We start from the raw sequence: 26950 nt of genomic DNA on the forward strand, positions 1-26950 counted from the left end.
CTGACGACATCGTATGATGAGTTAGCATTGAAATGAAGATCAGATTGTGTTGCCACATCAGCCTTGTGCACGTGAAGAATCTCCTTGAGGATCTTGCATGAAGAAGATTGATTCTATCTACCTCGGGAATGTGCAAAATCTTAGTAAATGATGGAGAGCGCGTGATGGGTTATTAGCTTCCAGAAGTGGTGAAGAATGGACGATAGAGAACGTCTTGAGATTTGTTCAAGATTGTTTTACTCTATGTAATGTGATTAAACGATCATGATTGGACTGACTATATTGTTAACCTAGATGCTTAGGGTTTTATGTTTTTGCCACCGACCTAATTGTTGTCTATAAGGTCGATGATGATTCTCATTTGAAGTTGTTGGCAAGTGAATGTGTGTGAAGTGATTCTTGCCAGACCAGAGAAGTGAGTAGAGATTTGCAGAGTGTCATTGAATATGTAAAGGAACTGAAGTGGATCTACCTTGGCATTAAGTGTTGTTATCAGATCAGTGTATTACTTGTTGACTTCTAACCATTTCAGCAGTTGGAAAATCCCTTTACTGGGTAGATTTAACAAGCTTTTTGTAGATCCTTTAACAGGGTGACTCAAAATCATTGAGTTCTTTAAATCCTCTGACAAGGTAACCTTTAATAGGGTTTTAACCTCTAACTGGGTATTTAGCCATCCCTTAACCAGGTGATCCCTAGCAGGATCGGTTCCTAGCATAACCTATTGTAAAGTCTTTAACCGGACTAGGCTCCTAACAGAGTGGACTTCAGAAGAGTTCAAGAACAACTTGTGGGTATTCATCCCCATCATGGTTTTTCCCAGTTGGGTTTCCACATGAAAAATAAGTGTGTCATGTGTGATGCTTTTTCATGTGATGTTTTAGTGTTTTCTGTTAAGAGGTAATGCAAGCTGATCCAGTGGTCATTATATTTCTAATGTATTACTTGTTTAAGCATATGGGTGAAGTGGAAATGAGATATTAGGTTTTTTAAAGATCTAAGCATTACCGGTTTATGACTTTTACAGTCACTGTGTTTTACTGGTATTGCCTTGATTTAGATCAGTGATGCTATTTACCAGTTAGCGCAATCTTTGCAGTTTAAGTTGTTAAAGAATTTTTTTGTCTATATTGATTCACCCCCCCCTCTCAATATCTATTGAGTATTTACTGTTCATCATTATTAATCCCCCTCCCCCTCATAGTTGTTTGCCCTATTTTCATCAATTCATATCATATTGTAAACATTTTCACTAAGCCTTTGCCTAAGGATACTTTTGAGTATCTCAGAGAGAAGTTAGGAGTGATTTCCCCTCCTGGTCAGAACTAAGGTGCATTGATTTGCATCAGCCCGATGCATTTCATAATCATAGGCTGTGATCCAGATTGTGATCAATGAGCGTGTTATTGGTGATTTTCCTTGTCCCAGTGGTGTTCTTCATGTTCTTGGTCGACATGGTGATTGTAGTGTGTTGTGGATGTTTGATGCATAATTCATGGAGGTGTTTCATATTTGAGGTGGTGATTTAGGTCCATGATATGTCTTAGCCCACATTGTTTTGGTCTGCATATGATATCGTAGTGTGTATGGTTATATTTTTTAATTAGGTGATATGTGTTGAGCCGATCTTGATGATATTGGTCCAAGATTGATGTCATGTATAAATTAATTTAATATATTTGCAATTGTGATGTTACTGATGTATGTGATGTGTGAATAATGTATTAATCATTCAGAAGTAGGGCAGAAGTATGGAGAAATGTGAGAGATGTTATGTTCTTAACCGAAACGGTAACCATGCATAGAGGATGCTATTTCTTAGTTCATGATTTTTTGAAGTGATCCAAATCTATTTGTAAGGTAGTGAGCCTTCTTGGGGTTATTACCCTTTGTTGTATTTGAGTAGTGAGCTCTAGGTAGTGTGCTTGAATACATGTACGTTCCCCATTGTAATATTTCATATACATCTAATATGGTATCATCATATTGTGGGTAGGTTCCCATTATGGTTTTTCCCTTGACTGGGTTTTCCACATCAAAAAACTTGGTGTTATGTGTGTTCATGTTGTGTTGTTGATTCATGCTTTCACTATTAATTATTAGATATGAGATTATTTTAAGTTGCTACAAGTTTTGGTAACAACTGATTCACCCCCCCAGTTGTTTGCCCTATTTTCATCAATCGTATGCTTTAGAGATATCCAATTCAAGAGCCATACTTTTATTTCTTATTTTTTTCTATAGAATATAAGGTTTTGTGAGCCACAATGGAAGAGTGCAAGATTTGTTATCTTTAAAAAAAACCATCATGGTTTATATGTATTAACTTACTTAGAAAAAGGTTTAATCCTTTTTACCAAAGGTTTGGATAAAATTTTATAGAGATTATTGTATAGGCCTACCAATCTAAATTTAGACAACTTGTTGGCTCCACATTATTTTGAAATTAGGACCAAAAAGGTGTTAAATTATATTCCTTGAGAAGGTCCCTTGTGGATTTTATCAAAGTAGGACCAATTTGAGCTAAACGTTCCATTGATAGGATAGAATGAAAAAGTTAATGTATTTTTTATGTTTTATGAAATATTATTTTATGATTTATTGTCTTAAAATTAAAATAACTCTTCAATAAAATGTAAAATAAATAATTTTACAAAAAAATCTTATTTAAAATTTAAAATAATAACTATTTTAAAAATATTAATTATTAATTTATATTTTTATTACTTAAGTAAATAGCCATTTACTATTTTATTTATCAATTACAAAATAAATATTTTTCATTATAAGATTAAAAATAAGTCTTTCAATAAAAATAAAATAAATAAATAAAGAACAATGTATATAAATAAATATAGCTCCCTCCATAATGATATTTTTGGGCCTATTCCACATAGAATTTTCTAAAGATAGGTATACTAGTCTTTATATTTAAATTCTAATAAATTAATTTTATTTAAATATTTATTATCTTAATAAGCTAATTATATACTAAGATTACTTTATTTATTGTAATTTTATTTATTTTGAATTACTATTTTTATTAACATTTGACTTCACATTTTTTCTTTACTCTATTTTAGTTTTAAATTTAAATTTAAATTTGAAATTATTTTAATTATTTATGTCGTTACACTAATAAATAAAGGCTATTACAGGTAGGTCAATTAATAATTTTTTTGTTCTATTAAAATCTAAATTATTATAGAATAATAATATTTGAACTTTTTATCTCTCTCTCTCTCTCTATTACTTGTCTCTATCACATCCTCTCTCCCTCTCTCTCTCTCTCTCTCTCTATATATATATATATGTATATACCTCTATCCATTTATCACTTCATATATCTTTATCTTTCAATCTCTCCACCTCCCCCTCTCTCATTGTATCACTCTTTCTCCCTCCATTTCTCACTCTCCCTCTTCTTCTCTCTTGTCTCCCTCTATATATTTATCTCTCTATCACATTACCTATCTTTCTTAATTCATATATATCTTAATTTATATCTATCTCTCCATCTCTCCTTTCTATCACTATTACCTCTCTCTCTCTCTCTCTCACTCTCTCTATATATATATATATATATTTCTCTCTCCATTTCTCTCCCTCTCACTTGTATACATAAAAACTCCATATTTCTCTCTCCCTATCTCTATCTCTTTATTACTTGTCTCTATCTCCACATCTCTCCCTTCTCCTCTTTTATCTATTTCATTAGCTCTCCCTTTGTCTACATCACTCCCTTTTTTTATCTCTATCTATTGAGTTATATCTCCCCCCTCTCTCCTTGTCTCTCTCCCTCACACTCATCTCTCTATCTATTTCTATTCATTTATTTCTCTACCTCTATCTCCTTATCTCTCTATGTATTTCCCTATCTCTCTACCTCTTTATATTTCCCTCTCTCCCCCTCTTTCTATCTATCCCCATATCTCACTCCATCACTCCTTCCTTCTCCCTTATCCATCTATGTGTATGTGTATTGTTGGCAAGTACAACCAGTAAGGAGGTGACTCCCATTGTATTATTGACAAAAAATGATTACATACTTTGAAGGAGATTAGTGGTAGATATAACCAATACCATCCCCAATTTCCTTTAGCCTTTCTGCAATTTCTTTTGGAAGAATTTCCTTAATTTCATCCATGAAAGCAGAGAACTCTTCCAAGCTATGCTTTTTTCCTGTCCCATTCTTGTACAAATTCCATGCCTTTATCATCTCAGTCTTATTACTTAAACATTTAGATAAAAAAAGACCAACACATTAGAAGCTATAATTATCTTATATTGTGTGTCTAACAATCCCATATGGCTTAATGATGTATCCCAAAATCTGCACATTTAGAGCAAACAGGTTCTTATATATCACACCATAATGGACATGCCCACCTTCCCAAAAGTCCAAACATGGGATCTTGACAACCATTAACTTTTCTTCTTTGTTCCCCTTTTGGAACATACAAGTGACCTATTCCCCAAGGGATTCTACTTCCATGCTAGAATGAGTGCATCTGCACTTAATATCAAATGTTTCTTTCATCATTCCTTCTTTTAGGAGTGACTAGATTTAGCCCTTGCCTCCAGTAAATAATCCTATGTTGTTTTAGATGGAGGCATATATTTTTCCAATCCTACATTGGTATAGATATATGTGTACATACTTTGAGATTTTCTCCTTATTTTTACTTAACATGTTGAGTTTTGCATCACCATTCTCTTCTAAATTTCAAATCAAAGAGAACACCTAATTAAAGCTGTAGAGATATTCAGAGCCAAACAAATCCTTTTCTATGCCAAATCATTATGTTTTGAATGCCGAGGCCGTTACTTATACTTTTGAGATAATTCCAGCCTGACATATATCTTCCCTAAATCTACTCAATTAAGTTTCTATCAAAGATTAATAATCATTTTCATCTTAGTTTCTAGATAAGTGCAAATTGGACTTGTAAATCCGAAATGCACTTCATGATCCCGATTGGCAATTTTTGGTCATTTTTGTCCAACTCTGGGAATTATTCAAATCCATTTCTGCAACTCCACTCCAGATGCCAGATTTAGCACATTGGGACCAAATGACTGTGAAATATAGACTACCTTGCAACAATATGAATATTTCTTGAAGAAAAATGGTGAAGAATATTAGAAACAAGATGAGGCTCCAAACACTTAGTCATTTTTATGCATCTCTAGTCTAGTTTCATTTTTTAATCTCAATTGACACCTCTAGTGTCATTTTGTATTCAAATTTTTGCATCCAGAACTTGCACGTGTCCTAAGTCAAATAAAACTCTACCTTTGAATTGGTCACAAATTAGTTGTAACTTTCCTAGTTTCATGTTGCACCTCTCCTCTCTATATATGAGATTGGTCATTGTAATTATTATTAGAGGAATCTTTAATCTATATGCCAAAACTCCGTCGAAGTTAAGAGCAAAAGTGAAACTTTGTGTTCCTATTGTTATTTTGTAAACTTGATTGAATAGGAAGAAAGATTTGGCATCCAGACTTTGTGTTGGATTCATTTGTAGTTTATGGTGAGAGTGTTCTTATGTCATTCTTGTTGTAAATTCTTATTTTGCTCAAGTAAAGGTGTTGTTGAGGAAATATTAATAAAGTAGAAAAAATTATTGGTTTGTGGACTTTGTGTCATATTTCAGCTTTTGTTTATTAGGATTAATAGAAGGAGACAATAACTTGAAGACTTTGAGCTTCATATTGTTATTTTAAGAAAATATTATCAAAAGTTATAACAGGATATCAAGATAAATATTTTGTGCTTTCCTTTGTTGTCTTAGTACACAATTGTGGGCTACCAAATTTATTTGTAAAAGGTTGATAGGATTATAGTGGCTACAAGACTTTGATCTTGAACACCATTTTCCTATCTCGAAGAAGCAATGAGGGACTTTGTGCCTTCATGGAAACTTTTCTTCTTTACGTATTTGTATTTGATCATTCCTACATTTTGGGTTAATTTGTATCATTGAAAGAGTAAGAATTATTACTATTTTTTATTGTAAATTCTTTCTTGAAGAAAGAGGAGAGAGCAACATATATTCTAGAAAAAAGAGGATAGGATGATGCACCACCCAAGTTTAGATTAGAAATCAAAAGTTATATCTTGTTTTAGGAAGATATAATAGTAAGTTAAAGGGAGAGCCTTCCCTTAGAAATTAGGAGAGATTTAATCTCACACACTATGCTTAAAACCACAATTTTGTAAACTCGTCTGGTTTGCAAAATTTTCAACTAACACATCTCAACCCCCCTATTGGCTAGAAAATCGGTCACTTTTCTTGATTCTTGGTAAATATGAGTTATAGTAATATTTCCCAAGTTTCTGATACTTTCCCTAATCTAAGCCACCTTATATTTCAATTTCCAGTTGTGGATGTTTCCATTACAAACCACATTAATACTTAGCTGAGAATCCATTTCAACATCAAGTTATTTGATACTAAGCTTTGTGCACAACTTCAACCCTCTTAGAAAGGCCTCCATCTCAACCTTGTTGTTAGAAGCATAGCCTATATACATTGTCAATGATTTAATACACACCCTGTTGTAATTTCTAATAATGCAACTAATTCCAGCTCTCCCCAGATTTTGTTTGGCAATTTTGTCAAAATTAGATTTGAATCTTCCCTAATCTGGAACTGATCACTTAGTTTTCTCCTTAATATTTAGCTTACTTGAAATATTACTCTATGGTTCTTTTAGTCCTTCCCATGCTTTTTGGATATTATTGTCCCACTCTAAATAGAACTTTATCTTTTTACTCTTGACCGAAGTGTTAACCATTTCACATATTCCTTCCTCAATTTTCATTATTACTTCTTCTACCATCATTTCCTTATCACTAAAAAATATCCTATTCCTTTTTGTCCACAACTGCCACACCACCATGGAAGGTGCACCAATCCAAATATCATCCCACGTAAAATTTTTGCTTAATCTGGGACAACATAATAGAAAATTCAACAATGTGGGTTGTCAAGCCAATTTATAATCCAAGGATGAGAACAACCAGAACCAACATTTTTCTAAAAAAGGGGACCTAAAGAGGAGATGGTCCATCATCTCTTCGTCCTTATAACATAAAGGACAACAACTCTGACCCTCAATGCCAATGACTCTTAATCTATCACCTGTTAAAAATTTTCCATGGAGGGTCATCCAAAGAAAGGCTCTAGCCTTGGTTAAATTTTTTTGGTGCCAATAAAGGATAGAAGCCATTTCATATTCCTCCTCTGAATGGATAGAATAAAATCTAGATTTATATGCACTCCATATGATTTCATCCTCTTCTAGGATAAGTATAATTTTTCTATCTTAGAATGTCCTTGAACATAGCTCTCACTTCTTCCTAAATAGATAGGTTGTCCATCAAATCCTAGTCCAAGTCATCTCCTAAGCCCTCCTTCTTTTGAGACATGTAGTCTACAACATATTCTCCATTTTATTCTGCCACCACATTGATCCACACTAGATCATTAAGGAGTTGATCTAGGGGAGCTTCCCCATTCCATGAATCAAACTAAAAAAATTTCTTAGTCCCTTTCCCAACTCTCCATGTCAGATGATCTATAAGAAACTTCCTTCTATCCCAGATTAATTGCCCAAAAGTAGATCCACCCCCATTATTAGCAACAATGGAACTCCCAAGTGCTTGAATAGGAGTGTCACAATTTTACATCCTACAATACAACTTATCCCGTTCTACAATACCTTTTTTGTATATGTCATGCCCAACCTTTTCAGCAAAAATGCAACAACAATTTTTTTTTAAACAAAACTAAAATACTAGATGTTCTACGATCAAAAGATGTGATAACTAATTTTGTTTACACTAAAGGTTAAATCATGCATTAAAAGAATGAGTTCCTATAGTTAATTTAATTAACTCAACAATTACAACGTTTACATTTTTAACACTGAAATATTTTACCCTAGAAGTCATCACAACTTTATTAATTAATTAATTATTTTACCCAAATAAATCTTCAATTTTTTAAATTATCAAGAGATAATAATCATCCCTAATAGTATTAATTACTTCTGATACTAATAAAATAAATGATGATACATATTCCATTGTAATCATAAATAAATAATTGAGCCGATGCGAATAATGTTTTTAAATTCGTCTATAAAAGTTAACTAAATCAAAAATAATAATTTCCTAACAAAAAACTTCACATTAATGTTGAAATAAATCCCCCTTAAATATAAAATATTTAATATTCAATAATAAAATACCCCTTTACCCTAAAATAATCATTATACTTTAATAATACCATTAATAAATTTAATAAAAGAAATTAAACCTAAACACACACACACACACACACACACATATTAGCATTTATATATATATACTCCAATCAATGGAAAAACTCAATATTAAAATGTTTTAAGAGCAAATTAACTATATATATATATATATATATATATATATATCTTAAACAATTCACTTAACTTGAAATGGGGTTTTCTCATATTAATATTATATCTCTTTTCTCTTTTTTTATTTTTTTTATTTAACCTTAACTAGGGTTTACTTTTCTTTTACATCCTTATATTTTACCTTATGCTTCCTTTGTTCATTTACTAACCCTAACCCGAAATTGGGTTAGGGTTTTTATTACTAACTATTTTTTTGATTGTGTGTGTGTAGGTGAGAAGGCTCGGCCGAGGGCACGATGGACCAAGGCAATGGAAAGGCAGAGGCGGGGTGCTAGGTGCAGAGGGAAGCATGTAGAAGGGGTGGACTGTGGGAGTCACTCTGTGAGTTTCGACCCACAGTGCGTCCACATAATTTTTTTATTTTATTAATTTAAGTTTTCTTTTTTGATAAAATTTTGTTTTTTAAACAGTATATATATATATATATATATGACTGTGAAAAAAGATGTAAATTTTATATGAACTGAAATGTTGAATAAATGTATTTTCATATACAGGTTTAAATTTTAACTTCACTGTATTTTTTTTTAAAAACAACATATATCTTTTTTTTTTTTTTTAAAACAACAACTTAGTTTAAAAGTAGGGCAATATATATATATATGCAACATTCCATTAACTGAGAGCAGGTTATTTTATAAACATAATAGATTGTTCAATAACGTGTAGTTCTTTTTATTTGAAATAAGAATGCATAGATTTAATATTTCCTCTAAAATGTGTATTTCTAGATTTATAAATTTAACGTAAATGTTTTATTTTACAACAGAAAAAACCTTTATGATTTCTTATTTATTCATTATAACAACAAGATGCAAATATGGAATAAGATTAAGAATAACTCTAAGAAGTATATATATATATTTTGTTTAATCGATAATCAGAAATGAACATTTCTTTTCTATTAACAACTACACACCTACATAACTCATTGTAGAAAAAGATAAGATTAAATAAATGTTTGACTTAAATGTTTATATACCATTTTTCATTTTAACATGCATTTCTTTTCAATAGATAATAAAATAGAAAACAAGATTTCCATTCCTACTCTATTTCAAAGTAATAAATAACTATATAGGAATAACTCAAATGCTTCTTTGATTTATTTGCAATGAATATACTCAAAGTAAATATACATTTTTTGATTCCTTTACACAACAATAAGAAAGAAAAGGAAGACTTGTTAAAATACATTTTTCTTTGAATGCCCAAAGCATTAAATAGGAACTTGCACATTCTTGACTTTACTCCATCCTTTATTCCCAAAACAAACCTACAAATAAAGTTTGTAGGTTGTGACCATGGAGGCTCACCTCCCAACCTACGCTTACATGAAGCCACCCCCGAGCTAGGAGAACCAAGGCTAAATGGGTTACAAACATCTCAAACACAAAACAAGAAGAAACTCAACAACACTTGAACTCCCAACCCAAGGATAAACAATGTCACCAAGTGACTATTTTTTTGTGGGGTGAAGGTGGACCAAGTACCTAGAGGAGATCTGCAAGAAGGAGAAACCAATGCCTTTACAAGGCTACCAAAGTAAGATCATCACAAGTCACCTAATTGTCCCAAAATATCCTTATGTCCCCCATGGCATACAAGCCCATATCTCCCCTTATGACCCCCTTTGCATTAACATAAAAATATTGCAGCAAGGGTCCCATAACCCTTGTGTATCTCTCTCTTCTAAGAAGAGAGTCTACACTCTTAGGCTGTCAAGCAGCCCTTCACCCCCAAGGCTATTCTACCCTCCCAAGGGTGAGTATGGCCATACAACACATACAAAGAACACAAGGAAGAACTCCAAATCTGAACTTCCCAATCTACATAAACAACAAGCAAAATGCACATACAATCTCGCCTTCACAATGACAATAAAATTCAATATGCAAGGAAAAAATACTACCAACCTTAATCCTACAAATGGAATGAGGGAAGGTTGAAGGAGAGATGCCCAATCCACTATTCTTTTTCTTTCCAAAACTTAGAAATGCAACTCCAAAAAAAAAAAACTTCCAACAAGAATTCTTAGTCTTAAAAAATGGAGAGTGGGTGATCAAAATCCTAAGTTTGAATCCCTTCCTTAAGTAGAATCTTCTCACACTTTCCAACCTCTTGGAAAGGGTGTGAGATTTCATAGGTTGGTCTTCCATACCTCTTACAGACTCTCTAAAAAAGGCAACTAAAAAAGGTAAAAGAAAATGGGGAAGAGCAACTATCACTCAATTGGAAGGTTGTCTAACTTAGGAGAAATCCTCAAAAGTTGAATTTCGTCCATCTTGGAAAAATCAACTTTTGAGGTGACTTGACAGTCACATGTGAATGGACACATGGTTAAAATTGACCTTTACCCATAGGTATAACATATGGACCTTTAAAAATACCCCTAACCTAACCTTAGGAGTTAGTTTGACCCTCTAGAAACTCACCTAAAGTTTACCTACGGGTCAAAATTGAGTTGACCTTTCTAATGGCTCTCTATCCAAGACTCTCTTGGGACCACACTAACATATTTTGAAAAATGCATTGGTTATACAAATTCCCTCCAATGTACATGTCACTGCAAACTCACTTCACAATACAATTGTCAAGTGACACCATAAAAATACACAATACTTAAATAGACATGGCAATGTCCCTTTTTGGAATTAACAAATTTAACAAATTCAATTTAAACACACATTCAAGCATTCACATTTACAAATAAAACACATTACACATGAGGTGTTGTCTCTCCAAATAGACAACCCTTGGCTTCACAAATGCACATAGGTTTATCTTGATTCTCTGAATAGTTTCCATGGTCACATGGATTAGTTTTCCTATACAACTCACTTTGCACAAATAATAACATGTAGTATTAATATATGAAAATGATACAATTCAGACACTTTACATACAATTTAAATCATAACAATCAAATACCAATTATCCAATAAAATCCACATAAAATAATTTGCTCAATGGCATCATCATAATCATCATGAAATTCAATCATTCATAAGGCATGCATCCATAATTTCTAACATCATAAATAAAGTACTTGCAAATTAGAAATAAATGACATACACCATCTCAATGTTATCCAATCGCTGGATCATATAGAATCTATATCCATAATGTATCAAAATAAAGTATCAATAATAGGTCCAACATGAAAAATAGCTGCAATGCTATGACGGCTCGGGGTAGGGGCTCACACCCTCCCCCTCTAGGCATGAACTTCCTCTTGGAGTTCATCAAAAAGATGGGAGTGCCGAGATCTCATCCGTGATGCATCCTCCCATGATGTTGTAACCTCGTCATAACAATCCCACTGGACCCCAACTTGGTCCAGCTCTCGGCCTTGAAGAGCCAGCATCTGATGAGCCAAAATGTGAATGGGCTCCAATGCCAACTACTCATCCAACTCCACCTACAAGGCATCCCAATCTAGAATATGAGACTCATCATAAATATACTTCCTCAGTAATGACACATGAAACACATCATGGATGCGTGACAGGCTAGGTGGCAAAGGTAGATGATATGCAATTGGTCCTATCCTCTTAAGGATCTCAAATGGTCCAACAAAGTGAGGTGCGAGCTTAGATCCCTTTCCATAATGGATTGGAATCTTATGTGGTCGCACTCTCAAGAAGACTATGTCCCCAACCATGAAGCTACGATCTATCCTCTTTGCATTTGTATACTTATCCTGTCTATCCTGTGCCTCTCTAAGGCATTGTCTAATCAAATCCACCTACTGCTCCATATGTTGAACTATCTTAGGACCAATAGCTACTCTATCCTCAATACGGTCCTAACTCAAAGGTGTCCTATAAGGTATATCATACAAATCTTGAAAAGGTGGCATCCCCAAAGAAGTATGATGCTCATTATTATTAAAAAAATCTACCAAAGGAAGGTACTCTTCCCATCTAGCCTGATGATCCATGACATACATACAGAGCATATCTTCCAAAACTTGATTCATCCTCTGTATCTGTCTATCTGTTTCCATATGATAGGCTGTGCTAAAGTTGATTTTTGTACCCATTGCTGCCTGCAACGCCTCCCAAAAGGAAGAAGTGAAGAGGGAATCTCTGTTTGAAATAATCTTCCATGGAACACCATAAAGTCTGACAATATCCCACAAGAATACCTATGCCACTACTAGTGCTATGAAGGTAGTCCAAACTAGGGAGAAGTGTACCACTTTGGTCAACTTGTCAACTGTCACCATGATGGCATCATGACGATGCGATGACATAGGAAGACCAGTGATGAACTCCATTGATATAGTATCCCACTTCCACTCTAGTATTGCATGAGACTGGAGTAACCCACCTGGATGGTGGTGCTCCACCTTGACTCTCTGGCACTCAAGGCATCAAACTACTTGTATAGCAATGAGTTGCCACATACTTGGCCAATGATATAATTGTCTCAAATTTGCATGCATTTTCTTAACTCCAGGATGTGCTGCATAAGGAGCTCTACAAGCCTCCATCACAATGAAATCACACAACCTTTCGGAAGAAGGTACATAGATGCACCCTCTATGGTGTAGTAGTCCATCAAACTCTAATGAATAGTCTGCATACTTCCCTTCTAGGATCTCCTGAGATCTCACTACCTGGCATACCTCTAAATACCACTCATCCTCAGGCAACTACTACAATATGCGATCTCTCAAATCTATGTCTATAGACAAGGAGCATATCTCATGACATCTCCTACTCAAGGCACCTACCACTACATTTTCTTTCCCCTTGATGTAGTGAACATCAGAATCATACTCACATAAAAACTCCATCCATCTTCTCTGAGGAGCATTAAGATTAGGCTGAGTAAATATGTACTGGAAGCTCTGATGCTATGAATGAAGCTCAAAACAATGACCCAAAAGAAAGTGTCTCCACCTCACAAGTGCGTGCAACACTACTGCAAGCTCAAGGTCATGAGTAGGGTAGTTAAGCTCCCAAGTCTTAAGTTTCCTAGACTCACACACTATAGCTTGACTATCCTGCAAAAAGACTACTCCTAAACCATCCAAGGAAGCATCTGTACATACCATGAAATCAACTGAGGGATCTGGCACAACAAGATTAGGTGCACTATTAAGCGCCTTTTTGAGTTCCTGAAAGGCCCTCTCACACTTTTATGTCCACTCAAATTTCTTCCCCTTTCGCTTAAGAGATGTAATAGGATGTGCAACCCTAGAGAACCCCTCAACGACACATCTGTAATAACCTGCTAGGCCCATGAAACTCCTGACTTTTGTCACACTAGTTGGTGCTGGCCAATCCATAATAGCTCTGATCTTTGATGGGTCAATTGAGATCCCATAACTAGATATGACATGTCTTAGATATCTTACCTCTGATCTAAAGAATACAAACTTCGACAAACTGCCATATAACTGATTATCTCTTAAGCACTACAATACCTGTCTCAAGTGCTCTTGGTGCTCCTTCTCATTCTGAGAATATAGCAATATGTCATCAAGGAACACAATCACAAATCAGTCAAGAAAAGTGCATAATACCCCATTCATGAGACTCGTGAATACAAATAGAGCATTCATAAGACCAAATGGAACCACAATGATCTTATAGTGGCCATACCTAGTACAAGAAGCAGTCTTGTGGATATCGCTCTCTACTATTCTCAACTGATGGTACCCTAACTTCATATCTTTCTTAGAAAATACTTTGGCACCCTAAAGCTGATCAAATAAGTCATCGATTCTGGGCAAAGGGTATCGGTCTTGATGGTCACTTTGTTCAACTATCAGTAATCCATACATAACCAAAGGGATCCATCCTTCTTCTTTACAAAGATGAATGGTGCACCCCAAGGGAGACACTAGGATGAATATGACCTTTCTCTAAAATTTCCTCAAGCTGTACCTTGAGCTCATTAAGCTCATTAGTGGTCATCCTATATGGTGCTCTCGAAATAGGCTCAGCTCTTGGTACAAGATCTATGTGAAAATCAATCTCTCTACGAGGTGGCATACCAAGTAGCTTGGAAGGAAACACGTATGCAAATCCCTTAAGGATAGGATGATCAAAAAGTGATGGTTCCTTCTCATCCTCTTCTTCTCTAACACTAATGGTGATGGAAAATAACTGGCATCCCTTTCGCATGCTCTGCTTAAGCCACATAGCGGAAATAATACGAAGTGATACGGGTCTCTGAATCCTTGAAATTACTATGGAAGTACCATGATCATCCACATGCTTGATCTTTCTCTGGCAACAATACATCTTGGATTTGTGGGCATATATCTAATCCATGCCAAGAACAGTGCCATAAGATCCTAGTGGTGTGACTTGAAGGTCTACTATGGTGGTTGTACTTCCAATCTGAAGCTGACAATCCCTAACCACTGATTCAACGGACACTCTAGCTCTTGAAGCTAACTCCACTTCCCAACTAACATCTTGCCTAGTTGTCACTAGTCCGCAACGCTCCACAACCAATGGAGATATAAAATAATATGTAGCTTTTGAATCAAACAAGATAGTAACACTACTACCTCTAATCATACCTGTGGCCTCTATGACTGTGGCTTGATGCTCAGCTTGGCAGTTGTCAACCGCTATGAAAACTCTATGGGACTTACCCATGTCCTCAAATGTAGGTTCCAAACCTACCATCCACTGACTGCTTGCCATCTATCCCTATGGGCACTCTCTTGCCATGTGTCCCATGGCCCCACAAGTGAAACAAGCACCACATGTTTGAAATTGAACACGCTATGGCCTAGAGTATGCCCATCCTCCTGTCCTGCTTGATCCATTGTAACTACCCCTGGAGGACTGCTGAGTCTGTGCCTGTGGTTGCTGATCACACCTAAGACCCTATGTCTGCCACTGCTTGGGCTTAAAGCCCTGCTGACCCTGTGGAGGCCTTTGCCTCTAATTATTTTGTGGCTACTATGAAGGAGGGGGTTTGAAGGACCCCGATGAATGTCTGTGATTACCCTTCCAGTGGGGCTTCTGAACCCAAAAGACTAAGGTATAGGGTTTCGGTTCTGACATCGATCCCACATGTCCTGAGGTCTACCCTGAATATCCTCTGATAACAAGGCCTTCTCCATGGCAACCCGGAGGCTTCCTAGAGTTTCCATCCTAACTGGTCCTACTATACCGACATTCAATCCTCTAATAAACCAGTTGATGAGTAGCTTCTCGTCCTTCAGGTAGTCAACATAGGTAAGAGTTCAAAGAACTTCCTCTCATATTGAGACACTAAAAGACCCTTCTGCTGAAGGTCATGAAAATCATCAATTCTACACTGAGTAAAGTGCTCTGATAGGTATCTGTCTTTGAATCTCTCCATAAAGGTGTTCCAAGTGATGGTGTCTACAACTATGTAATTCTTATACTCCTCCTTCCTCCATCATGTGGAAGTTGTCCCTCTCAAAAGGTGAATAGAAAACCATACCTTCAAATTGCTCTCATAGGGATGCAATCCAAAGAACCTTTCTAGACTCAATAGCCAAGACTCAACCTCTACCACATCGGTAGATCCTGCAAATGATGGTGACTGAAGATGTAAAAGTTCTCTGATCTAATCCTCGGGATCATGGGGTGCTCTCTCTATAATTACTGGTGCCACAACTAGAGGTGGTTCAGGTAGATGGACCGACTCAGGCTCATGTTCTGCCTATCCCTCTATATGGTTAGGAGGTGGACTCCTAATCCTCTCCCTAGCTACTGATCTATGACTCTCAGAAATCTAGTGTTCTACCTGATGATCTACTACTGGGAGCCTATCTTGAACTATTCCTATCAGGTTTTGATGTGCAACCAAAATGTCTCAGTTAGGGTCAATCGGTTGTGCGGGAGGAGCTTCTTGATTCCCTTCTGGAACCAACTCTTCCCGCATGACATCTTTGTGTGCCATGCGAGCATGTCTAGGACCCCTACCGTGTCTACGCACTTGTCGCATAATTGGAGGCATCCTTCATGAGTAATAAAATAAAATATAATTGTGAGATTTTTCCAAGATCTAGGGCTCAATGAAAAATACAATAGAGAGACAAAATAGATAAAAATAAACTGTATTCTTTCAAGATAAAAATACTGATCAACTAGATCATCAAGCGTTACATACAATGAATATGATCCTGCTTATTTAGGCAAGGCTATATGGATATGTGAGCACACAAACATGACATGTGGCTCAATAAGAAACAAGGGTAGGTAGGAAATAGGTGTGGGTAGGTAGGAGAAACAATATAATATTCCACATGAGGTGGATCACCCACTGAATGTGGAATGTAACAACAAGATAAGTCCACAAAAAGTGGAAATTCTCCTACACACATTATCCCAATGTGGCACAAACACCCAAGTGTCTCATACCCAAACTACTATGAAATGCATTTCCTAAGTAAACTTAAGTAAAGTGTAATAATATCCATGATGAATAATTATTTACACCAACACCCCCCCTTGAGTGAAACTTAGGGGAATGCACTAAAGTCTACAATGCAACTAAGCAATGCAAGATGGGTCCCGGCTACTAGGGTAGGCTAGGTACCCATGCACAAATGCAAATGCATGCAAACCAATGCAATGAAATCTCTCACAAAGTGGGGAAAGAGAGAAAAACCCAATGAGAAAAAACCCTCCCCAAAAAGAGAGATGAAAGCTAGATACAAAGAATCTCATAGAAGTATGTGAAGGACAAAACCCCATGTGAGGAAAAGTCCCACCCATATGAGAGAAGAAGAAGAGAAGCTAGGTAGGCCCCCCTCAATGTGGAATCTACACCAATGATAGAAGCTCAATGATGAATGAAGAAACTGCTCCACGAACATCGAACCACGTTCCTTCCCTTAGGAAGAAATAAAATCAAAGGTGTATCCATGAAGTCTCCCCAACCATGAAGAGAAGATATAGGAAAAATACTCATGATGAAAGGAATCTCTAAAAACTGCTCAAGTGTCCCCATGTCGATGTTGAAATTTACCCACTCCAAAGATGGTAAACTGTGCCACACTGCTGAAAAAGGCAGTCCAAGATCTAGTGGAGAAAATTGTAGAAAAATATCCAAAGACTCACATGTCTCCTCAAAAGATAAAGAGACCTCCTCCAACTGCTGGACAAAAGTATCCACAATCATGTCAACCTCTAAATATTGATCATGTAGAGAATGCACAAGAGGGTCTGAGTGTTTGTAAGGCACTCCCCAACCAAGCTTTGATTAACTTAGTTGACCATGTTTAACCCTACTAGTAAATGCTATAATTCAATAGGATGGGCTATGTTAGACAGATAGATTGGTGAGAAAAGTAATTGAACCAGGTTATGAAATCATTTCACCTTGAGGTGTAAATTTTTATGCATTATGCATTTAGAACTTATAAGATTCTAGGATTTGGATAACATTGATGTATGTTGATGCTTCATTTATATGCATTATGATATAGAACTCTATATGATTCCAGAATAGGACTACTTTGAGGTGATATATGTCATTATTGGATTTGCAAGACTTTACTATGATGATAGAAATAGGATGCATGTTTTATGTATGGATTAACTTATAAGGATTATGATAATTGCTTATGTGGATTTATTTGGATGTAAGATGTATTGATTTGTTTAGATGTATATTGTATGCAGAGTGTTTGATGTGCATTCTTATTCATGTGTTTTATATTATATGAGGTTATTTGGAATTACTAATGTGTAATTGAGATGCATAGAAAAATTATCCATGTGACCATGGAAACATCATGGAGAACCAAACCTAGACCTATGTACGTTCATAAAACCAAGCTTTGTCTATTTGGAGAGACAACACCCCATTTGTATCGTATTTTATTTGTGAACGTAAATGTGCATGTGTGTTAAATTGAATTTCATTAATTTGTGTAAATCCAACAAGAGACAAAATTTCATGTGTAATTTTGTAAAAGTTTTTTTTATTGTCACTTGACACATGTGTTGATTTATGTTTTGATTTTGAATTGTCTCTTGGAGGGAGTTGTTTAACCACAACTTTTCAAATAATTTAACGAGGTTCTATATTTTTCTTGGGTAAAGAATCTTTGGGGTGGTCAACTTAGGTTTGACCCGAAAGTTAACTTCACATGGGTTTAAAAGGGGTTATATGGACTCATAGGGGTAGTTTAAAGGTGTTTCCTAAAGCTCATAAGGTATACCTAAGGGTTAGTAGTAATTTTAGGCATGTGCCAACTCTGATGTTTTCTAAGATGTGCAAAAATTGAATTTAGAAGGCTTCATCTAGGTTAGTTAACTTTCCTTTTTGGTGAGAGATCCCTTTTGATCTTTTTTTGGACTTTTTCCTTTTTCAATTTTAGAAACCTGTGAGAACTCTCACTGAGGGCTTCTTAGACAAGAATGTGAGATTTTGCGGGTAATCACCCACTCTCCATTTTTGGAGACAAGGCAATTTTGAAAAGGAAAGATTTGGCATAGGAATTTGGCTAAGGATAGAGAAACAAGCATTGTGGAATTGGGCTGCTCATCCTCAACTAGATCTAGCATACCTTTGGGCAGTTTGAAGGTTGGTGTAACTTTTCTTGGTATTGTTTTCATGTTGCATGTTATGTTGAAAAGATTGCTTGTAAGGAAAGGCTAGTTTCTTGCATTTCTTTTGTGAAAATTATTACACGTTATGTCTTTTATTTCTTGTATGCATTCTATTTTTTGGGAGTAACCAAGACCTCTTACTCTTGGGAGAGAGGATGGTCTTGTGGGTGGTAGAAACTTGACAACCCTCGAGTGAGAGGCTCTCGCTATGAGAGTGATCTCGAGGGATATTTATGTGACCCTTGCTGCATAGCTTGTTTATGCATTTTGGGGCCATAGGAAGGGAAATAAGGCATGAATGCCTTGGGGGGCATAAGGATGCGAGGTTATTATACTTATGATATACCTTGTTTTCCATGAGGTGGCTTTGTTTTTTTACCATACTTGCAGTCTCCTCAAGATATTTGGTCCACTACCACCCGTGTAAAATCATCACATTGTGTGGTGCACTGTAGCCTTGGTTGGGAATACGTTTGTGATTGTTTTCCCCTGCTTGTTGTGTTTGCATGTGTGTAACCTATCTAGGGCTTGGTTCTCCAAGCTCGGGGGTGGCTACTAGTTACCCTAGGTTAGGAGGTGAGCACTCCATGGTCATAGCTAGTGATTTCAATTGTAGGTGTTTGGAAGAAAAAAAAAGGACAAGTAGAAGATTTTTGGATTTGTTGTTTGCAGAAAAGATAAGGGGATGAAATATTTTATATTTTAAAAGTGCAGCAATGTGAAAGAGATTGTAATTACTTTGAAAAGAAAATGTATCTATTGTAATAGAAATGAGGGACCAGTTTGGGTATTTTCTCCCTCTTGTAATCATGTCTATATTGTATTCTAAAAATGTCATTAATAAATGTATTATTTCTGTTAATTTATTATTGCATAAATGAAATGATTCTATTAGATTTTTATTGCAAAAGAAAATGTGTATTACTGGAATTAAGTTCCCTATAGTTACTATTAGTAATATGCATGTTAGTTTTGAAAATAAAAAGCTTATTTTGCATGTTAGTTCTGAAAATAAAAGAATCAGTCTATTTACTAGGCTTATCTCTAAAGTTCAATTTAAATAATATAACATTTATATAGTTGTTGTAAAGTTTATTGTATTCTGTCATTTTATTTATTCACAGAAAATAAATCAAAAAAATAAATATCATGTCTATCTTTAAGGTTTATTTTAATAAATTTTAGATTTATATAGTCGTTGTTTAAACTTATTTACTTCTGTCAATTCTAAATATTTGTAGAAAATAAATTTAAAGAAAATAGTCTATCTATGATTTTAGCAGCAAGTATTTTAAAATAAAGAAAATATATGCATAGACTTAAATCTGATGAGTTTAACTATTCTGTTAAAAATGTTTCAAAATAAAATATCAACATAGATTTGCATATAGAGGTTGCCCTAGATTTATTATGCAACAAATATATGTATATATATGTATATATATATTATATAAATAAGTATATTTTAAAAGATGAATACAAATAAACATATATATATATATATATATATATATGTTTATTTGTATTCATCTTTTAAAATATACTTATTTATATAATATATATATATTATATATGTTTATTTGTATTCATCTTTTAAAATATACTTATTTATATAATATATATATACATATATATACACACATATATATATTTTTATATATATATATATATTATTATATTTAAAACAAACAAATTTTTTTTTATTAATTAAACAAATTTTTAAAAAATATACCAAAAAAAAGGGAGAGAGGGTAGGGCCGAACCCACTGTGATTATCACAGGGGTCGGCGTAGCCGGAGGACCGCCATTGTGGCTTCCCACAGTGGACGACATGGGGGGGCCACCACTATGGGCGACCACAGTGGTCGGCACAGGGCCTCCCACTGTGGTTAACCACAGTGGGGAGACTCTGGGCTGCCATTGTGGTTTCCCATAGTGGGTAGCACCCGACCGCCACTGTGGGTAACCATAGTGGCATCTCCGGGGTACCCCACCACCACCATTAACAACTCCTTCCCAAAATAAAACCCTCACTGAGTTAGCCATGGTCGTTGCTCCATACCTTCAGCCCTCGTTCCTGCCAAAAGAAAAAGATAAAACTCTAACCCGGGTAGGGTCAGGGTAGCAAAAAATATATATATAAAATGAAAATAAGGAAAGGGCGTTATTTTTATATTAATAAAATTGGGGTTTTCATGATTGTTTTTATAATGTGAAAACATATTTAGGTATATATATACTCAAATATATACTTAGAGTTTTAAATTATGGAAGATTAGGGCTAGTTGGAGATAAAATATTTTATTAAGGGATTAAAATTAATATGTTTTAATAAACATATGAGTATAATTAAAAAAAAAAAAGATGCATTAAATTAAAATATTTATGAAGTTAATCTTTTGGGAAATTTTATTATGTTGTAAATTATTTGACTATAGAGGATAATTTTAGCCCACCTAGATATAGGTTTATGAGATTAAACTTTATAGGAAAATATTCCCTATGAATTTAATTGACCCTTTAGTCGATTTAGTTAAACACTTTTAATTATTGTTAAAATAAAATATAGACATTTATAAACTAAGTGCTAGGACTAATTTAATTAGATCCTAAAAACAAATAAAGGTTATTGGAGATTAATTTTGTTTTCATCAATTTTAGAGAGTTTTGAATTAATTAATCTATTGACCAAATTTGATGAGATAATAAATTAATTCATTTAGTATTCCGCATTTAATTTTAAATTATTTTCGTTTACTTGAGATAGTGATTAGAGTTAACTCGAACGTAGTTAAGACAAACTTGCTAGTATATTTCATATTTGCAAATTTATATGTTTTAAGTTGTGATTTAAAAAAATAAAATTATCCCGTTCTTGCCCAAAAGTTTGGGCATGACATTTTGGTATCAGAGCCCTAGGTTCAAACACTGGTAAACATGGGCTACATGCATAACTTAGTTGAAACCAAGCTATGGCTCGAAGTATAACACCTAGGTGGGAAACTCGTGAAATAACAAAGAGAACATAAGTGAAAATTCTTTTAAATCAACAGATCAACATATATCAATTCAAGGGGATTCCAAGGATCACTGAAAGCCCTAAAAATTTGAAACTTATTAGTCATAATATTTATGGCTTAAATAAAACCCCAAAGGGCGCGAAATTTTCAATTATTAATTTATATGAAGTATTTTCGGTGTTTAATCACATAATTTATCTTTAGTACTTATGGGGTACCATTCAATTGGAACCTAAACACAATAATTGCCCTAATCAAATCAAGTATGAGGAGTTAATTCTATAATAAAATACCTCTGATGGTAACTAAAAGAATGTCATCCATCGAGATATGTTCTTGACATGGCAAGTCAAGCAAGATAGTTAGACCTGAGATGAAGGCACAATAAACAAGATAAATAAGATCAAGATAGTTCAAGTTAAGTTTTTTAAGCTATGTGAAATTTTGATGGTTAAAAAGATCAAGGCTGTCATTGGAGACAACAATGAAGAAGAGTTAAGAGGTACTCTTGCGAATATTAGAAAGAAGCAGTAACCTATCCTAATGACTGGGTACCTTAAGAATATGGTCATGCTAGATTTCTTATTAAGAGTTTTTGTTAGACAATTTTTGTACCAATGCAGTGAAGCTAGAGTTGGATAACCCTGGAGATAAGAACTAAAATGATGAATGGCAAACTCCTTGATCAGAAAACCCTAGTAGTACTATAGGTGAGTTAAATAAGGAGAAAGGAGGCATGAACTTCTTGGGTAAAAAAATGTAATTACGATAAACCCTAAGTTCATCCGTGGTTATGTAATTGAGGAAACAAGCAGGTAAAACCTCAAATAGTTCCTTTATGGGAAGATAATCTAGGAGAAAGTAAATAATGAAAGAGAGAGTAGAGTTGATTTGGGAATCGTACAAAAATCCCCATTGAAGTTCAAGGAGTGTAAAAGTATTAGGATCTTATAATCTAGGAATAAGTAACTAATGCTCATTCTGAAAACTAGGAAGAAAAGTGCAACCCAATCATGGTTAGTCACTAGGTACAAGACAATATGTAACACAATTTAACTACTAGGCACAATCAAATAAGTTTTGCAAATTATGGCACTCAATTGTAGAAGTATGCGAAAACATTAAGTATGGATGAAGCAACATGCAGATGGAAATGGCTTATGGAAAGATAGTATAACAACAATATAATACCAAAGTTTTAATGGGAATTAGTTGGTAGTCTAAAAGATTTTATGAGAACATTGATAAGGAGCCGAATTTTGTCATTAGCCAAGGGAGAACTTGGAAAATTATGGGAGTCTTAAGACATTGGTAATTATTGGACACCTATAAGTTATACCGTAATTAGGTAACATAATATTATGATGATAAGCTGTTTATTTTTTTTTTTCCAGATTGAAGAGATCAAAGGTTGTAATATGCCGGAAATGGACTAGTAAGTAAATATAAATAAGTAATATGGAACAAGATAACTTCCCTTTTACTAAATTTTAATTAAAAGGATGGGTGTTGGTCACTTTTCGAGTGCACACCCCCTTGATTCCATAGTTGCATAAGTGAAGTAGGAGAGAATAAGTTCACTCTCCAAGTTGTTTGAAATATGTCATGAAATGTGTGGGTAGGAATTGTTGTCAACTGTTATCGATCTTACTTGACAATAATTCCACCCCAAATGTGTCAGTAATTTGACAACAAGCTCCTACCTAATAAAGGCAAGTGAATGTTGGAGGTGAAAATATAAGGAGCTAGCATAAGGTGCTAAGAAAACAAATGATGTCCCTAGTAAAATTATATGATTACATTATACAAATCCTAAGTGGTTCTAAGTAAACAAGTGTCAATTTTGTACCGAACTATCAACCATGTGTGTAAGACATGGAAGTATCGATAATTGAGCTACCACATAACATTGAATCAAGGTTTAGCATATTAAGATAATTAATAGAAGCCATATTAAAATTAGGTTATTAAGGAGGGATGTATTAATAGGATGGAGAAAACTGGATAATTATTAAATAATTGATGTTGAACCAAGTAACTATATAAATGTCTATTTAGTAGAAGATGATCTAATTAAGTACTATTAAACGCAACTATAATGAGAGGGACTTTTGAGTGAAATTATTATTGCCCTTATAAAATTTATTCGATCCACTTGATAATAGGAGTTATCATATTTGTTATGTTAGTAATTTACTTAATCCTATCACCTAGGAGTTTTGTCAAGACCTAAGGTTTCGTTTGATCAGCTTGTTAAGCTTTAACCTCTAATTAAGCATAGATTGTGTATAATTAAGTGTTCAAAAAAAAAAATTAGTGCAAGAGGAATGGACGGAGAATGGTAGAGTTAGTGCAAGCACCTGTTAGAATATAATTAAGGATGTTAATAACCCTAAATAGATAGTGGATTATATCGGAAAGTGTTTCTTGAAATAGTAAACACATGAAGGTTAAAATGGGACATGATTTATAAAAATGAATGCGATCTCTTATGTATAAGAATTTATTTCATAAATCAATAAAGGATTATAAAGAATCTAAGAACCTTAAGAGTCTAACAATCACTTTCTAACACACTCAGGACATGTGATCTTGGGTGATGTGTTGCGGTTACTCCCTAGGGCATGACCAGTATGGTCATCTTGTTTTGAGTTTTGATTCATCAGTATTTTCAAATTTCTTTGAAAAGTATATTGTGACCTAGGGGCTAGTACTTTATTTTATTTATTTTATTTTATTTATATGAAGAGAGGACCACTAAATTTATGTTTCTTTTTATTGGAACTATGGCACTTGCCATGTTTCTAGTTTTAATATCTTTCAATTGCTAGCATTTTTCTTCTTTTGAGGGGACTTGGTAAAAGTGATTTTTTTTTATTTTGACCTTTTAAAGTGTCAAGTGGTCATTTTGATGGTTGATATAGCTAGCCCTAGTGATGTGATTTGTGTAAATGTCTATCATGTTCATTGAACCACTGATAGTGTGTCAAGGGAGAATACTGCAAGGAGTGAAATTAGGCACAACGAATTAACAAAGAATATATTTTATCAAATTAAGATAAAGGAAGTAATATCCTCCTAAGTAAAATTAATTGCGATTAATCTGAAAGAGAAAAAAACTTATAACAATAGTGTGACCTAGACTTAGTAAATCGCGAAAGTGATGATTGTTGACTGGTAAATTTGGCATGTGTATGGAGATGATTGTGTGGATGATGTCTAAAATAAGTACTAGTAATTTCCATCACTCCCTTAGAATGGGATTGTTATGTACCTTAATGTTTGGGAATTGCGAATAATGTACCCTATGAAACTTAAACCTTGGTGCCTAGAAATATAAACATTGTAATCCCTAGTGGTAGAAAACTACCCTATATAGGGACGGATTTGAAGAACCTAAATTTGATTAGACCTTGTTACCTAAGGAAGTTGGAAGAAATTATGCACCTAGGATGGTTTAACAAATATTTTATTATCACCCTAATGAGGTGCCTTGATGTAAAATAAGTAGATTCATTAAGAATAAACTGTGATGTCAATTCTCTTTAGTGGCAAGCATGGATGACAATTGCGGTGGGATAAACATGTTTTACACGAACCCTTAATAAGTATGACTCCTAGAAAGTAATAAGTAAACTAACACGTGTAACCTTGATTGTGGGAGTTGATGTGTGTTATTGATATGATTTGGATGGTGCATTAATGAAAGTTGTTGAAAGATAGAACTTGTAAACACCTACCTGAGATCGAAGGGAAATGTAATAAAAATACTAAGAATTTAACCTTGTGAAGATAGTAAATTAATTACAATAATAAGTGGATTTTGGTATTTCACCTTTCTAGTAGGCAAGATAAGATTTTGAGTAGCTTATCAAAATTGTGGGAAATGTTATGTCCCTACTTCGTAATTATACTCATGCGACTTCCAGGAGTAAGTCAAACTCTAGGGGAGGAGGATGTAAGGCCCTCCCCAACCAAGTTTTGATTAACTTAGTTGACCATGTTGGACCCTACTAGTAAATGCTATAATTCAATAGGATGGGTTATGTTAGACAGATAGATTGGTGAGAAAAGTAATTGAACCAGGTTACAGAATCATTTCACCTTGAGGTGTACTTTTTTATGCATTATGGATTTAGAACTTATAAGATTCCAGGATTTGGATAACATTGATGTATGTTGATGCTTCATTTATATGCATTATGATATAGAACTCTATATGATTCCAGAATAGGACTACTTTGAGGTGATATATGTCATTATTGGATTTGCAAGACTTTACTATGATGATAGAAATAGGATGCATGTTTTATGTATGGATTAACTTATGAGGATTATGATAATTGCTTATGTGGATTTATTTGGATGTAAGATGTATTGATTTGTTTAGATGTATATTGTATGCAGAGTGTTTGATGTGCATTCTTATTCATGTGTTTTATATTATATGAGGTTATTTGGAATTACTAATGTGTAATTGAGATGCATAGAAAAATTATCCATGTGACCATGGAAACATCATGGAGAACCAAACCTAGACCTATGTACGTTCGTAAAACCAAGCTTTGTCTATTTGGAGAGACAACACCCCATTTGTATCGTATTTTATTTGTGAACGTAAATGTGCATGTGTGTTAAATTGAATTTCGTTAATTTGTGTAAATCCAACACGAGACAAATTTTCATGTGTAATTTTGTAGAAGTATTTTTAATTGTCACTTGACATGTGTTGATTTATGTTTTGATTTTGAATTGTCTCTTGGAGGGAGTTGTTTAACCATAGCTTTTCAAATAATTTAATGAGGTTCTATATTTTTCTTGGGTAAAGAATCTTTGGGGTGGTCAACTTAGGTTTGACCCGAAAGTTAACTTCACATGGGTTTAAAAGGGGTTATA

The sequence above is a fragment of the Cryptomeria japonica genome, chromosome 8 (genome assembly GCF_030272615.1).
Source record: "Cryptomeria japonica chromosome 8, Sugi_1.0, whole genome shotgun sequence".
Taxonomy (NCBI): Eukaryota; Viridiplantae; Streptophyta; class Pinopsida; order Cupressales; family Cupressaceae; genus Cryptomeria; species Cryptomeria japonica.